Source organism: Bos mutus, chromosome 25, assembly GCF_027580195.1.
Source record: "Bos mutus isolate GX-2022 chromosome 25, NWIPB_WYAK_1.1, whole genome shotgun sequence".
Classification (NCBI taxonomy): Eukaryota; Metazoa; Chordata; class Mammalia; order Artiodactyla; family Bovidae; genus Bos; species Bos mutus.
In genome coordinates, this window is record NC_091641.1 from 40,174,685 (window position 1) to 40,189,905 (window position 15,221).

Sequence of the window (15,221 nt, forward strand, 5' to 3'; positions counted from 1 at the left end):
TTGAGGATGAAATGCAATCAGTGCTCAAATAATTCCAAATAACTCAGAAATGGGTCAACTTTCACAAGAAAAGTACTTTTACTGGGCAGTGAATCTAAAGGGCGTCTCAAACTTGAAGTGTCCACAAAGGTACTCTTGATTTTATTCTCTCTGCCTTGTCTACTATCCAGCTCAGTAAACGGTAAGTTTATACGAGATGCTTAAGCCAAAATCTAGGTTTGAACCTTAATCTCTTTTTCTCACCTCTCATATCAAATCCATCAGTAAGTCCTAATGATTCTGTCTCTGAAAAATATCTCAGTATCGTCCACTTCTTTCTTTGTGTTTTTCATTTATAAGTACCAGAAGTCCAATTCAACCTCACTTAAGTACTCCCCCCCCAAAAGAATTCATTACTCACATAACTGGAAGTCCAAAGTGGAATAAGCCAGAGAACACAGCTGAATCCAAACAGTCAAATAACATAATCAGAGTTTTTTTCTCTCTCCATTCTACTTTCCTCGTGTCTTCTTGTCAGTTCAGTTCAGTCGCTCAGTCGTGTCTGACTCTTTGCGACCCCATGAATCACAGCACACCAGGCCTCCCTGTCCATCACCAACTCCCGGAGTCCACCCAAACTCATGTCCATCGAGTCAGTGATGCCATCCAGCCATCTCATCCTCTGTCGTCCCTTTCTCCTCCTGCCCCCAATCCCTCCCAGCATCAGGGTCTTTTCAAATGAGTCAACTCTTCACATGAGATGGCCAAAGTATTGGGAGTTTCAGCTTCAGCATCAGTCCTTCCAATGAACACCCAGGACTGATCTCCTTTAGGATGGACTGGTTGGATCCCCTTGCAGTCCAAGGGACTCTCAACAGTATTCTCCAAAACCACAGTTCAAAAGCATCAATTCTTTGGTATTCAGCTTTCTTCACAGTCCAGCTCTCACATCCATACATGACCACTGGGAAAACCATAGCCTTGACGGACCTTTGTTGTCAAAGTAATGTCTCTGCTTTTGAATATGCTATCTAGGTTGGTCGTAACTTTTCTTTCAAGGAGTAAGGGTCTTTTAATTTTATGGCTGCAATCACCATCTGCAGTGATTTTGGAGCCCCAAAAAGTAAAGTCTGACACTGTTTTCACTGTTTCCCCATCTATTTCCCATGAAGTGATGGGACCAGATGCCATGATCTTAGTTTTCTGAATGTTGAAGTTTAAGCCAATTTTTTCACTCTCCTCTTTCACTTTCATCAAGAGGCTTTTTAGTTCTTCTTCACTTTCTGCCATAAGGGTGGTGTCATCTGCATATCTGAGGTTATTGATATTTCTCCCGGCAATCTTGATTCCAGCTTGTGCTTCTTCCAGTCCAGTGTTTCTCATGATGTACTCTGCATATAAGTTAAAAAAGCAGGGTGACAATATACAATCTTGACGTACTCCTTTTCCTATTTGGAACTGGTCTGTTGTTCCATGTCCAGTTCTAACTGTTGCTTCCTGACCTGCATACAGGTTTCTCAAGAGGCAGGTCAGGTGGTCTGGTATTCCCATCTCTTTCAGAATTTTCCACAGTTTATTGTGATGCACACAGTCAAAGGCTTTGGCATAGTCAAGAAAGCAGAAATAGATGTTTTTCGGGAACTCTCTTGCTTTTTCCATGATCAGCGGATGTTGGCAATTTGATCTCTAGTTCCTCTGCGTTTTCTAAAATCAGCTTGAACATCTGGAAGTTCAAGGTTCACGTATTGCTGAAGCCTCGCTTGGAGAATTTTGAGCATTACTTTACTGGCGTGTGAGATGAGTGCAATTGTGCGGTAGTTTGAGCTTTCTTTGGCATTGCCTTTCTTCTTGTCAGGTGGGCTCTAAATACATGGGGCTACAGGGAGATGGCCCCCAGGAGCTCTAGGCTTATATCAAAACCCCAGAAAGAAGAGAGTCTGTCCTGGTCGTTTCCAAGAGGACTCTTAATGGGTTAGCTTGAGTCCCAGCAGGGTGGCAGATGGACGGAGGGTAGGGAAAAGTGGCAGAGAAGCGGTCAGCATCTCCTGAACCATATGGAACACTTATCCCCTTACACACCTACTTATACACAGACAAAGAAGCTTTCTGTTATCAGCAGAAATCGGGAGGGCGGGGGGGCAGGGGCAATTTCTGTTTTCTCCAGAAAACAGAAATTCATCCTGCATACAAAATTTCTAAACTTCTCTGCCTGATATAAAAAACCATCTACATACAACATAAAACACACTCGCTCCCTCTCCAAAAAGAAGGTCTGCCAGGTTTTGTGCAGTTTCTGCATCCAGGATCAAGGTTAGGCTGTCGGGCAACGAGCATTCCTCTGGTCCCGGTGTGCATGTGACTCCCCAGGGCATAGCAATTTGTGCTAAAAGATGAGAATATGATCACCCAAGTCACTTAACAGATATTGAAAAGGGGTAAACTGGTTGAATCTGCGATCCTTCATGGCCCTTCACAAGTAGGAAATAGGAGGCAATTTCCCTTCTGAGCAGTCACAGAACCTTAGTAGCTCACTTCCTATTGATGTGATTTTGAGAAGGGCCTAGAGATTACCTTAGGGTTTGAGAGATTACAGAGTTTTATTTATTAAACATTTCCCCCACTTCCAAAAATAAAAGTCCATCAAAATATCAGTCTTTGCCAGTCAATTTACATTATGTTGGCTCCCTAAGCTAGGAATTAAAACCAGATACTCTGCTCAAGCACAGGGCTTGAGTCTGGATGGCAGCCATGGAGTTCTGTCTCTTTCCACAGATAAGGTCTCTCAGGTTCTCGGTTTACTTTTAGAAGTCATAGCCCCTGACTCTGAAAGGACTGAGATATTGATGTGGTTCCCTTCCCTGAAATTAGTTTAGTGGAGTTCTTGTTGCAAATACATTCAAGACGAAAATTCATCATTGTTGGTATAATTCTACCTTAAAAGTGTGCACGCAAATCATCCTTGGGATCAAAATGTCCACCACATGAAAACAGGGTCAACATAAGTGAGTCAAAAGAGTTCATACACCTCCATGGACTATTTATGAAAACACAGTTGTATAACCATAAAAAAGTCAGAATTCTAAAATGCTGAATAATATTGAACATATTTCTAGATCAGAATGCATTGAAAGTAAATATTAATAAGATAAAAACACTAAGAACAGGAAAAATAAACAAAAAGCCCCACAAATCTTTGAAAATTACAAACTCTCTCCTAAACCACAAAATACTATATAGACCAAGAAAATGAGAGGCTACAGGCCACAGGCTGGCAGAAAACATTTACCAAAAAACATATGTGATAAAGCACTGTTATCTAAAATATACAAAGAACTCATATAACTAAACAGTAAGAAGATGAAAAACCAGACTTAAAAATGAGGAAAAAAATTAATGAGATAACAAATAAGTACATGAAGAAGCTCAACATTATTGATCATAGGGAACTGCAAATAAAAGCAATGAGATAGCACCACACACCTATTAGAATGGCCGGGCCTTCCCTAGTGGTCCAGTGGTTACGAATCTGCCTGCCAATGCAGGGGACATGGATTCCACTCCTGGTTGAGGAAGATCCCACATGCCGTGGGCAACTAAGCCTGTGTGCCTCAACTACTGAGCCTGCATACCCTAGAGCCTGTGCTCCAAACAGGAGCAGCCACCGCAGTGAGAACCCCACGCACCGCAACTAGAGTAGCCCTCGCTCTGTGCAGCTAGAGAGCCCTCACCCAGCAATGAAGACCCAGTGCAGCCAAAAATAAATAAGTAAATGAATGAATAAAAAAAACTATTTTTTAAAAAGGCAATACGGTATTAGCTGAAGCACAAGCAGGCAAACTATGGCCCGTGGACCAAATCCAGCCCACTACCCATTTTTCTACAGCCTGTAAACTAAGAATGGTTTTGACACCTTTTAATGGTTAGAAAAGCTGCCCTCAACTACTATTATTGAACACTAGCTTTTGAAGATTAGCTTTTACAGTACTTTTATGTGAAACTTATACTGTGGTACAGCCATTTTGATAACAACCAATGTTGTTTGGTTGTCACAAGTAACCGCAAGGTGATCTAAGCACTTTCAATGCTGTCAGAACACAAGAAGTGCAATCTCCATCCCCAGACAAATTTGCAGCAGGTAGATTTTCCAAGGTCAAACTACATTTCAGAAGCATTTTTTCAGACCTTAACAAAAATGCAAAGGAAATCTTCATATTTCAAAATCCATTTAACTGTGCAATAGGGGAGCTTGCACCTAACTTTCTACTGAATGTGATTAATCTGGAATGTAAGAACAAGCTAAAAGGACAGAATTTAATAGAATTTGATCAATGCCTTTCAAAGTCATGAACGCACTCTAAATCATATGTTCATGATGAAATATGCAAATCTCATTACAGATTAACATTTACAGTCAATTTTGATGGTAGGGGACACTGTCTTTGAACACAGCTACACAGTATGCTATCCCATAAAAAAGAATTCCATTCTTCCCCCTAGTAGATATATGTTTTGAAAAAAACCACATTCAATTATTATACTGAATCCCACTAATAAAAACTTTATGGAAATTTGCTTTGTCTCATGTAACAAGCAGCCATATGACATTTTCAACTCTGCCTCTTGGCATGGAAAGTCAAAAAAATTTGCTATCTCACCCTTCACAGAAAATTTTCCAAATTCTGGGCTAAAATATCATATACACACAGATCAACGGAACAGAAGAGTCCAGAAATAGACCTACACAAAAAGGTCAATTTTTTTTACAACGGACCAGTTCAATGAAAAAAGAGTAATCTTTTTAACAAGTGGTGGAGCAAGTGGAATCCATACAGGAAAAAATAAACCCACTTTGATCTATACTTCAATCCATTAAATGAAATTAATTTCAAATAGAACACAAACCTAAACTCAAAACCTAATAGGAAAGGTTTCTCTACTGGACCGTTTCCATGATATTTCATTGTTTCCCATTAAACATGATGAGAAAATCTTTATTAAAGGAAAATATTCTTGTAAAAAAAAAAAAAAAACCTAATAGAAAAAAACAGAACATCTTTGTGACCTTGGATTAAGGAAAACAGTCTTAGCTACGACACCAAAGTCATAAAAGAAAAACTAATAAACTGGACTTCACCAAAATTAAAAACTTTTTCTCTGCAAAAGACTGTAAACAGAATAAAAAGACAAATCACAGACTGGGGAGAGAATGTGTGTAAATTGCTTACTGACAAAGGAGCTGTATCCAGAATACATAAAACTCTCAAAACTCAATAATAAGAAAACAAACAACCCAATTTTTTAAAATGAGCAAAAACACTGAAGATGCTTCACCCCAGAAAAGATACATGTATGGCAAACAATGGAGAAGGAAATGGCAACCCACTCCAGTATTCTTACCTAGAGAATCCCACGGTCAGAGGAACCTGGTGGGCTGCTGTCCATAGGGTCGCACAGAGTCGGACACGACTGAAGCAACTTAGCATGCATGCATGCATGGCAAACAAGCCCATGAAAAGACGCCAACATCATCAGTCATGAGGGAAATGCAAATTTAAACCATAATAAAATACTACTACAAAGCTACTAAAATGGCTAAAAAATTTTAAGAGCTGGCAAAGTCACAGAACAACTGAACTCTTACACAGAGCCAGTGTCAACGCAAATTGGTAGAGCCACTTGGGAAAATACTTTGGTGGTTTTTTTTATAAAGCTAAACACACACTTCCATGCAATCCAATAATCCCGTTCTTAAGTTTTTACCCCCAAAAATGAAAATATTTATTTTCAAATGTAAAAATTTTCTTTTTACACAAGAACCTGTCACAAATGATTATAAAAGGCTTTCCTCATAATCTCCCCAAAATTGGAAACTGAGCTATAAAGCACTTTTTAAAGTATTTTATATGTTTTGATACATTGAATACTCCTAACAATCCTTTGAAGTGGGTACTATATCATCCTCATTTTATACATGGAAATCAAGGCAGAGAAGAGTTAAGACATTAAGATCTGGGCTTCAGTTCAACACTGTGTGGCCAGAGCCCATAACCGGTTTTAACCACTACAAATGAATGCCTCTCAATCACTGAATGAAGGACTATGTGTACAGCCCTTGGTCTAGAAGGCATCCCCCAATTATAACATAGTCCTCTGGAAACAACTGGAGAAGCCCTATTCTAAAATTCCGCATTGAATATCAGTAACTACTGTATATGCTAGTAAAGTAACGTTCAAAATTCTCCAAGCCAGGCTTCAGCAATACGTGAACCTTGAACTTCCAGATGTTCAAGCTGGTTTTAGAAAACGCAGAGGAACTAGAGATCAAATTGCCAACATCCACTGGATCATCGAAAAAGCAAGAGAGTTCCAGAAAAACATCTATTTCTGCTTTATTGACTATGCCAAAGCCTCTGTGTGCATCACAATAAACTGGAAAATTCTGAAAGAGACGGGAATACCAGACCACCTGACCTGCCTCTTGAGAAACCTATATGCAGGTCAGGAAGTAACAGTTAGAACTGGACATGGAACAACAGACTGGTTCCAAATAGGAAAAGAAGTACGTCAAGGCTGTATATTGTAACCCTGCTTATTTAACTTCTATGGAGAAACGCTGGGCTGGAGGAAGCACAAGCTGGAGTCAAGATTGCTAGGAGAAATATCAATAACCTCAGATATGCAGATGACACCACCCTTATGGTAAAAAGTGAAGAAGAACTAAAAAGCCTCTTGATGAAAGTGAAAGTGGAGAGTGAAAAAGTTGGCTTAAAGCTCAACATTCAGAAAACTAAGATCATGGCATCTGGTTCCATCACTTCATGGCAAATAGGGAATCAGTGGAAACAGTGTCAGACTTTATATTTCTGGGCTCCAAGATCATTGCAGATGGTGATTGCAGCCATGAAATTAAAAGACGCTTACTCCTTGGAAGGAAAGTTATGACCAACCTAGACAGCATATTAAAAAACAAGGACATTACTTTGTCAACAAAGGTCCATCTAGTCAAGACTATGGTTTTTCCAGTGGTCATGTATGGATGTGAGAGTTGGACTATAAAGCAAGCTGAGGGCTGAAGAATTGATGCTTTTGAACTGTGGTGTTGGAGAAGACTCTTGAGAGTCCCTTGGTCTGCAAGGAGATCCAACCAGTCTATCCTAAAGGAGATCAGTCCTGGATGTTCATTGGAAGGACTGATGTTGAAGCTGAAACTCCAATACTTTGGCCACCTGATGCAAAGAGCTGACTCATTTGAAGACCCTGATGCTGGGAAAGATTGAGGGCAGGAGGAGAAGGGGACAACAGAGGATGAGATGGTTGGATGGCATCACCAACTCAACGGACATTGGTTTGGGTGGATTTGGGGAGTTGGTGATGGACAGGGAGGCCTGAACTAAATTGAACTGAACTACTGTATAAAAAGACATATATGTAAACATATGCAGATATATAGATACTATTTGTGCCCCTCAAAAGAAATAGAGCTACAATACTGCTTTCATTTTAAAAATGTATACAGTATATATACACGTTACTATATATGTCCTGCGTGCATGCTCACTCAGTCCTGTCCAACTCTTTGCAACTCTATGAACTATAGCCTGCCAGGCTCCTCTGTCCACGGGATTTTCCAGGCAAGAATACTGGAGTGGGTTGCCATTTCTTCCTCCAGGGATCTTCCCAACTCAGGGATCAAATTTGCATCTCTGTCTCCTACACTGGCAGGCAAATTATTTTCCACTGAGCCACCTGGGAAGCCCCACCATTTGTCAGCCAACTATTATGATGACTAGGCTTACTGATGCTTGTAAAGCCACAAGATTTGATTATGAGTGTCACTATCCACTTTAGGATTTTCCATCAATCTTGATAAATGTCTGAGCCATGCGAACCCAAAGAAGTTTATCATATAACTTTTAGGCATATATCCATGGTATATGAATGAGACTAATTCACATACCAGAGTGTATTAAAGAGCTCAAGAACCTGAACACCTGGGTTCTGGTCTCAGCTCTATTGTGTACTTTGATGACCATTATATGGATCTCCCAACGGACGAAGACTAGATGGCGCATTTAGGTTTGCCTTGCTTTTAAGTAGTGGGCCTTCTGCAGAAGGCTGGTGGATTTTTCAGTGACTGGGGGATGTGTGTGTATGTGCACATGCACATGCAGGCTCAGTTGTGTCCAACTCTGTGACCCCATGGACTGTAGCCCTCCAGGCTCCACTGTACCTGGAATTTTCCAGGCAAGAATACCGGAGTGGTTGCCAATATTTCCTCCTCTGGGGGATCTTCCCAGCCCAGGAATTGAGTCCTGGTCTGCGTCTCCCGCATTAGCAAATGGATTCTTTACCTCTAGCGCCACCTGGGAAGCCCTCAGTGATAGTTGAAGTGAGTCAAGAGAGTCCAGTTCACTGTTGGCAGCTGCTTGCAAACTGGGAGTCCAGAGCCTGGAACCTTTACATGTGACAATATGCCTTTGCCAGTGACCTTCACACCGTCCCAGTTCATGACTATGAAAATTGATAATAATTACAATAGCAGGCACTCTAACATGATTAAGAACAAAGATATAGAACTCTGCAGTTGTCTGCCTTGATCCGCAAGATCATTCTTCTTCTTGTAGCCCCAAGCATAAAAGGGAAATTCTGAGTCAGCCAGTTCTGTTTCTGGACTTGGTTAGGCAAAACTGTGATCAGGTTTAGAAAGGGTTTGAAAAAACTCATGGTGTAACCAACTTAAGTTAGAAATGGGAAGGATTGGTTCTTGAAATAAAAAAAGATTAATGAAGAGAAGCAGGGTGAAGAGAAGGACCAGTCATCCAGGTTCACAGAGTTTTTCCCAATACTTTCATTGTGAGGGAAGGGGCCTAGTATACAAGATGGGAGAGACAATTTTTAAGATGTTTGTGATATTAATAATCCACTTATTCAGTAATTGCCTTCAATTTTTTTTTGGAATACTCATTACACAGACCAGTCTAGATTAAATCCCTAGTTATATTCTGCTTGTAGGTGCCAGGGCATTGCAATCAGCACTTATGGTTTTTCCCATTTCATTTTGAAATACTAAATACCTTTGAGTTGGTATTATCATTTTAATTGCAGGAATAGGAAGTTGAGGTTCACGAACTTTAAGTGCCAGGCCTGCACTAGTTAGGGAATCCGGGCAAGATCTGAAGCCAGGTCTTTGGGGCTTTTTCATTCAATATTTATCAAACGCCTCCTCTGTGCCCGAACCCTAGGATGTCGCTGTGAACTAAACAACGTCCCTCTTGGAGCCCATCTTCTGGTGAGAGAGACAGAAGAACAGCAAACAAGTAAATAACACCACTTCAGAGAGTGAAATAAGTTCCAAAGTAAAGACTCAGGGCTCTGCGATACTCCATCGCTAATCCATTAGGAGTCTGGGGGCAGAAGTAAGCTCCCGCCACGGGTCATTACTTTACGGTTCAGAGGGTCGTGTCCTCATCCCAGGGGAGCACTCGGAGTAGGCAGGAGCCGGGCCGGTCAGCAAGCGGCGTCCCGGCCCAGCGCCCTCTGCCAGGAGCCGCCCGAGGCCCGGCCAAGGGCAGCCAGGCAGCCGGCGGCAGGCGGACGTCGGGCCGCGGGAGGATCCTCGGAATCGACGCGCCGCTGGCCGCGCTCACGACCCGGGCAGTCAGGAGCCGAGTGGCCAGCCCTCAGCGACTGTTGACCTCGCGCCGTCCCCTCCTCGAGCCCCTACGCCCCCAGTGACCCCGGCCAGGCCTCGGGACCCTCCGGTCCAAGGTGACCCTTAACCTAGCCTCACGACTCTCTCGGCTTCAGGGGACTCCAACCTGACCTGTGACCCTCCTGAGGTGACCCTGGCTCTGACTCTCGACCCTCCTGCCTGAGGTGACCCTCGAGGCCTCGCTACCCCCTGAACTGCCCCTGGCACTGACGCCACACCCGGGGAGTCTGGGCCGTCCTGCCCACCCCACGGCCGTTTTCTAGAAATTTCCAAGCCCTCCATCTTCCCCAGGGCCTCGTCTGCCTAGCCGTGTCCTCGCCAGGCCCATGGTGGCAAAGCACCCTTCTACCGTCGGGAGAAGAGGCCCAGAACTCAACGAAAGACCGTGCTGGAGAAGAAATGGAAGATGGCCAGGAAAGCCAGAAGTCGGGCAACGACTACTTCAGCTGCCTGGAAATGCATGTGGACCACGCGATTCTCCTCACGAGTGGACGCCACACCCAGGCTCCCGCGTCGCGCGCCCCCTGCCGACCGTGTCGCGGAGGCGCGGAGCACTGCGCAGGCGCGAACTGAGCCGGGCCGGGGCGGGCCGGACCGGGCCAGGCCGGGGCGGGGCTTCCCCGGGGCGGGTCCGACACCCGCAGGGGCGGCCTGCTGCGCATGCGCGAGCCGGCCGGCGCGCCCCCTGCAGGACCCGAAGCGGCGAGGTCCTCAGCCCGACGCCGGTCGCAGGTGCCCCCTCCCCTCCGCGGCGGCCCAGCAGCTGTCAGCAGCGATCGCCGCCGCGAGGCAAGAGCGGAGCCGGGAGCCGAGGGCAGGGACCCCGCGAGAGGGCAGCGCCGGCCGCCGTCGCCCGGGCGCAGAGGGTCGGTGAGTGCAGCCAGGACCCGCATCTCGCGCGCGCTGGCTCGCAGGGCTCTTGGCTTGGGGGCCACTTCCCCGCCCGGGACGCCCTCCGTTCCGCCGGCCGTCCCCCTCCCGGGCCGGGCACCCGGCCGCTCCCGCGAGCCCGCCGCGCCCCCGCCCTGCCTCCGGCCTCCGGCGCCGGCCCAGCAGGTGCATCTCCCCGCAATGCCAGGCCGCCCTGACTCAGGCTGCCCCTCGGCGAGAGCTCTGGGCGTGTCCTCATCCCCGCAGGCAGCTGCCCAAAGCCGCTCCCCTTGGAGAAACTTAACCTTCCCGGAACTAGAACCTCTGCGGAATCCATTGTGCCGAGCCGAGGAGGGTGGACAGACATTTCCTGCCTTAAGAGCCGCGGGCCTTCACCCGGCAGACAGTTTGAGCACTTGCTGCTAAAGCCATGCAGCATCCCTGGCGGGGGAGCCGAGGCAGGGCCGCCAAGGATGCTGCTGGCTCATCTCTCGGTGCAGAGATTCCCAGTGTGGGTGGGAATGCATTTTCGTATCGGAGTCCGCCCTGCTCTCAAACCCTCCTTCTCATGAGCCTCAGGGTGGGGGTCCAGTGGCCCACTGTTAGTGGTGGGAGTTGTGTGGGGAACCGAAGGAAGAGGACCTCCTGGTCTAGGTGGAAGGGCCTGCAACAGCCTTGGTGCCCATGATCAGTCTGTATTTGGTATGAATTTGTGTTTACCTAGGTATCCTCTCTTTCCTGAAGTAGACTGTAAGCTTCATGAGGGCGGGGGCCGTCTCCTAAAAGAAGGCTTGGGTTGCATCCTGGTGCATATTTGTCCCTCGAATGAATGCCCCTCCCCACTTCCTGGGACTTCACCTGATTAAAGACAGTTACCTGCTAGGGTTATTTCTGTTTGCCCCTCTGCCTCCTGAGCTGTGAGCTCCCTGAAGGCACGGAATGGCTCTTGTTGGGGCACATAGCCAGCACTTGGGCACATGTCAGGCACTCCCGGAATGCTTGTTGAAAGAGCGGATGAGACCTCAGAGCAGTGTGGAGACCCAGGCAGGGGAGGTGCAGGTGGAAGAGTTAGGCTCTTTTTCTCCTGAGCACATGCATCATTTGATTCAAAACACTTTGGTGCTGCTTTTTTTAAGATTAAGGATGTTTTCCTTTAAAAAGTTAAGGTCGTTGGAAAAGTAAAAGAAAGGGAAAACAGGTAAAAACTGATGCCATGGGAATCCCCTCTACCTTTTTTAACTTCTCAGGGTGTTGTTTTTTTTTAATTGAACAGTTGCTTATTATGTTCAACAAACAGGATGACATCATCCCTTCTCTAAGGTTATCGATCACCTTTCTGATGAAACAGCATTTTGGAACAAGACAGGGAGTTCACGTTGTTTTATTTTTTTAAGTCACTAGCTTTCCACAGTGTATATGCCAGGAAGTCTCATGGGAACCTGTTTTCAGTTAGTCTCAACTGGGAAGGCCCAGGTAAGACTCCCTAATTGGCAGTTTCTTCTCCAGCCCTACTTCCTGAAATAACAGTAGACTCCTCTGCTCTTGAGGCTTTTAGGGATGTGGGGGGGAGCAGAGCAGTCTAGAACTCTGGGGAGAGTGATAGGCAAGACTCTGTGCACGACTGGGGACCTTGGGATAGAGCTAAAGAAATTATTTATTCCCAAGTAACTGACCTCAAACAGAATGAAATAAGTGCCACACAGGATATCCAGAAAAGCTGCTGCAAGTGTGCAGAAGTGGAGGGGTGGCTTTTGACAAGAACAGAAGGTCTCAACCCTGGCTGCAGGTTAGAATCTCCCAGGAAAGAGTCCCAGGCCCACACCACAGCCCAGAATCTCCAGGGGTGGGCCTCAGGTATCAGTTTCTATCTTAAAGCACTCCAGAAAATTCCATCATGCAGCCAAGATGAACCCCCAAACCAGTCAGGGTTGTCAGTGGTGGCTGCATGAAGGGGCGAGGACTAGACTGGGAAATAATAGGAAGGATTTCGGAAAGCAGAGGCTGGAATAGTGGATGATACTCCAAGCCGACAAAATCACAGCAGGCCTATGCCCTACCCCCAGGAAAGTGTTAGGCGATGTCCGTCCCTGTCCTGGGAGACTTGGGCAGTACTTGTCCCCCTGCCTTGCTGAGTCGTCCCCTACATTTGGAGAGATCTGGAGTCAATGGGCAGAGAGGCACTGTTGCAGGAGCTAATGAGCTTGCTGCCTTGCTTGTTACAGAAGATCCATGGTTACCTCTCTCTGGGGATGCTCAATTGCCTTGTTACCTCGTTTCCTGCACCTCGAGAGGCAGAAGGCTAGTGGGACGGCAAAGCAGACCGAGGCTGCAGCCAAGGTGGCATAGACTTTGTGGAACTCTCTCCTTGTAGCCTCCTCTGGGCCACACCTTTGGTTTAAAAATATACCCCATCACCTGTTGCTGGGAGCTTCAGTGCAAACTCAGAGCCATGTGGTTCTGAGGAGCCCGCCACCACAGATCATGGCACTGAGTGTGAGACTCACCAACTAGGTCTCCATCTGGGCCTCCAGATGACCATGTCCCTGAAGCATGGCCTTGAACCTGGCCTTACAGGGCCCTGGGGCCGTGACCACGTCTTGTAGATTTGTTCCTACCTTATCCACAGAAGGGCCAGTTGTGTGAATAAGTTGTCCAGAAGCTCTTTTCCGGGGCACTGCTATATGTAAAAGAACTGGATCATGCACTACCATGTATTTATTAGAAAATAAAACGTTTCTAATACATTTATTAGAAAAGATAGCCATGTGGGCACTTCCCCAGTGATTCACTGGTTAAGACTCCACAGGGTCATGAGTTCGATCCCTTGTCTGAGATCTCACATGCTGTGCAGTAGCAGAGCCAAAAAATAGGTAAATAAGTAAAATTTTTAAAGATAGCCATATGCTACTGTCCTTAATATCATGGACATAGAACCATGTCCATAGAACCACAGAGGCAAAGTGAACATGATTAATTTTTTCAATAGCGTGAAATCTATTGCACAAATGTGTGCTGTTCTTAAAAGAGAGCCAGGTGATCAAGTCTACATCCCATTTATGAACTCTTGGTGAGGCCTGAGCCCAGCATCTGCAAGTCTGGTTCTGAGTTCTCTGTCTGTCAGTTCCTGGTTTTCTAGCGGTCCACAGTGAACTTCAGGAAGGCATGCAGACTGTGCTGTGCGCCTGATACTTATTTGTCAATCCCAGCCACCAATTGTGCCAGAGCTCTTGATGAATCTGGGCTGCTGAGCGTTCAGGGGCTCTCAGGTGTGGGGTAGACGTTCTGGCTCCTAAAGCTTTTGCTGTTCAGGTGCAAGTGTTCACGTAATGGTGCTCTTGCCGCATCTGTGGCAATACTATCACGCGCTGGTGTAAACATCCCCAGACTCTGTGTTCATAAATGCTGTGTTCTCAGCACAGGTTATTTTGAAAAGCTGTAACTCACGCATTTTCACCTTTTCCTTGAAGGGATAGATTTGAGTGCATTGGCTTAAAACCAGTAAGCTAACTGACAGTCTGCTGCACTCCTTTGTCACTAGAGAAAAAAGAAAAAGATTTCCAGGTTTGAAACTTCTCGTGAAAGAAAATGTATATTTCCTTCTTAAGTTCTAAGTGCTCACGAGAGACGCTCACCAAATCACTGCAAAGTATCATAAAGCTTTGGCTCTTTAAGGGTCTGCTTAAAGCCACAATATCCCAAAGTGTGTAAACTCCAACACACCTGAGAGATGTCAAGTAAACCAGCAGGCGAGGGCCCATTATCACCCACGTGTCACAGAGTGATGACAGAGCCCCTCTTCCATCAGGGAGCCGCAGCCACTGACACACAGGCCAGCAAGAGTGCCAGGGTGCGTCCCTGTATTAAATATTAGTAAAACCAAATTTTCCCTCATTTCTAAAATAGAATTTCTCACCATTCCTTTACTCCAGATTGTCTTTCCCATCATGCTTGAAGACCAGCAGTGGGGCTCACTGGGAACCATCCTCTATACATATGCCTACTGTTTTCAGTCTGATTTTTTTATGTTGCTTGGGGGTATTGGGACATTCACCTGTGGAATCCATTGAATCAGATATTTTCACAATTTAAGAGATCATGTACTAGGTAAAAGATTAAGCAAAACAGAACACCCTCGAGCAGAATTACAGCACTTCTGGATACCCCTCTACCCACTCTCCGCCCCCACCCAGGTTCCACCCCAGTTCCCTTCCTGGCAGAGAGTCCCAAGGCCCTGGTTGACTCCCCTTCCTGATTCAGTCCCTGCCGCTCCTCCCCCGCCACTCAGAGTTACTTTCTGTTCCCCACTGCTGCTGCTGCTGCTGCTAAATTGCCTCAGTTGTGTCTGACTCTGTGCAACCCCATAGACAGCAGCCCACCAGGCTCCTCCATCCCTGGGATTCTCCAGGCAAGAACACTGGAGTGGGTTGCCATTTCCTTCTCCAGTGCATGAAAGTGGAAAGTGAAAGGGAAATTGCTCCGTCGTGTCCGACTCCTAGTGACCCCATGGACTGCAGCCTACCAGGTTCCCCCGTCCATGGGATTTTCCAGGCAAGAGTACTGGAGTGGGGTGCCATTGCCTTCTCTGTCTATTCCCCACACACACTCTTTAATTTCTCCAGAATCCTATAATGCCCTCCCCACCCCAAGGAAACTGGTCTCC

General features: G+C 46.0%; 1 protein-coding gene across 4 annotated transcripts in view; it reads left to right on the top strand.

Annotated features, from left to right (window-relative positions):
- Positions 1-10,360: 10,360 nt before the first annotated feature.
- Positions 10,361-15,221, top strand: part of ABCA3 (ATP binding cassette subfamily A member 3) — a 41,424-nt gene continuing 36,563 nt past the window's right edge. For 3 of the 4 annotated variants that reach the window (XM_070362207.1, XM_070362210.1, XM_070362208.1), the window contains exon 1: positions 10,361-10,561. The gene's annotated coding sequence lies outside the window, so the exon portion shown is untranslated. The remainder of the gene's footprint in view (positions 10,562-15,221) is intronic. The other variant, XM_070362209.1, reaches the window with a different exon arrangement.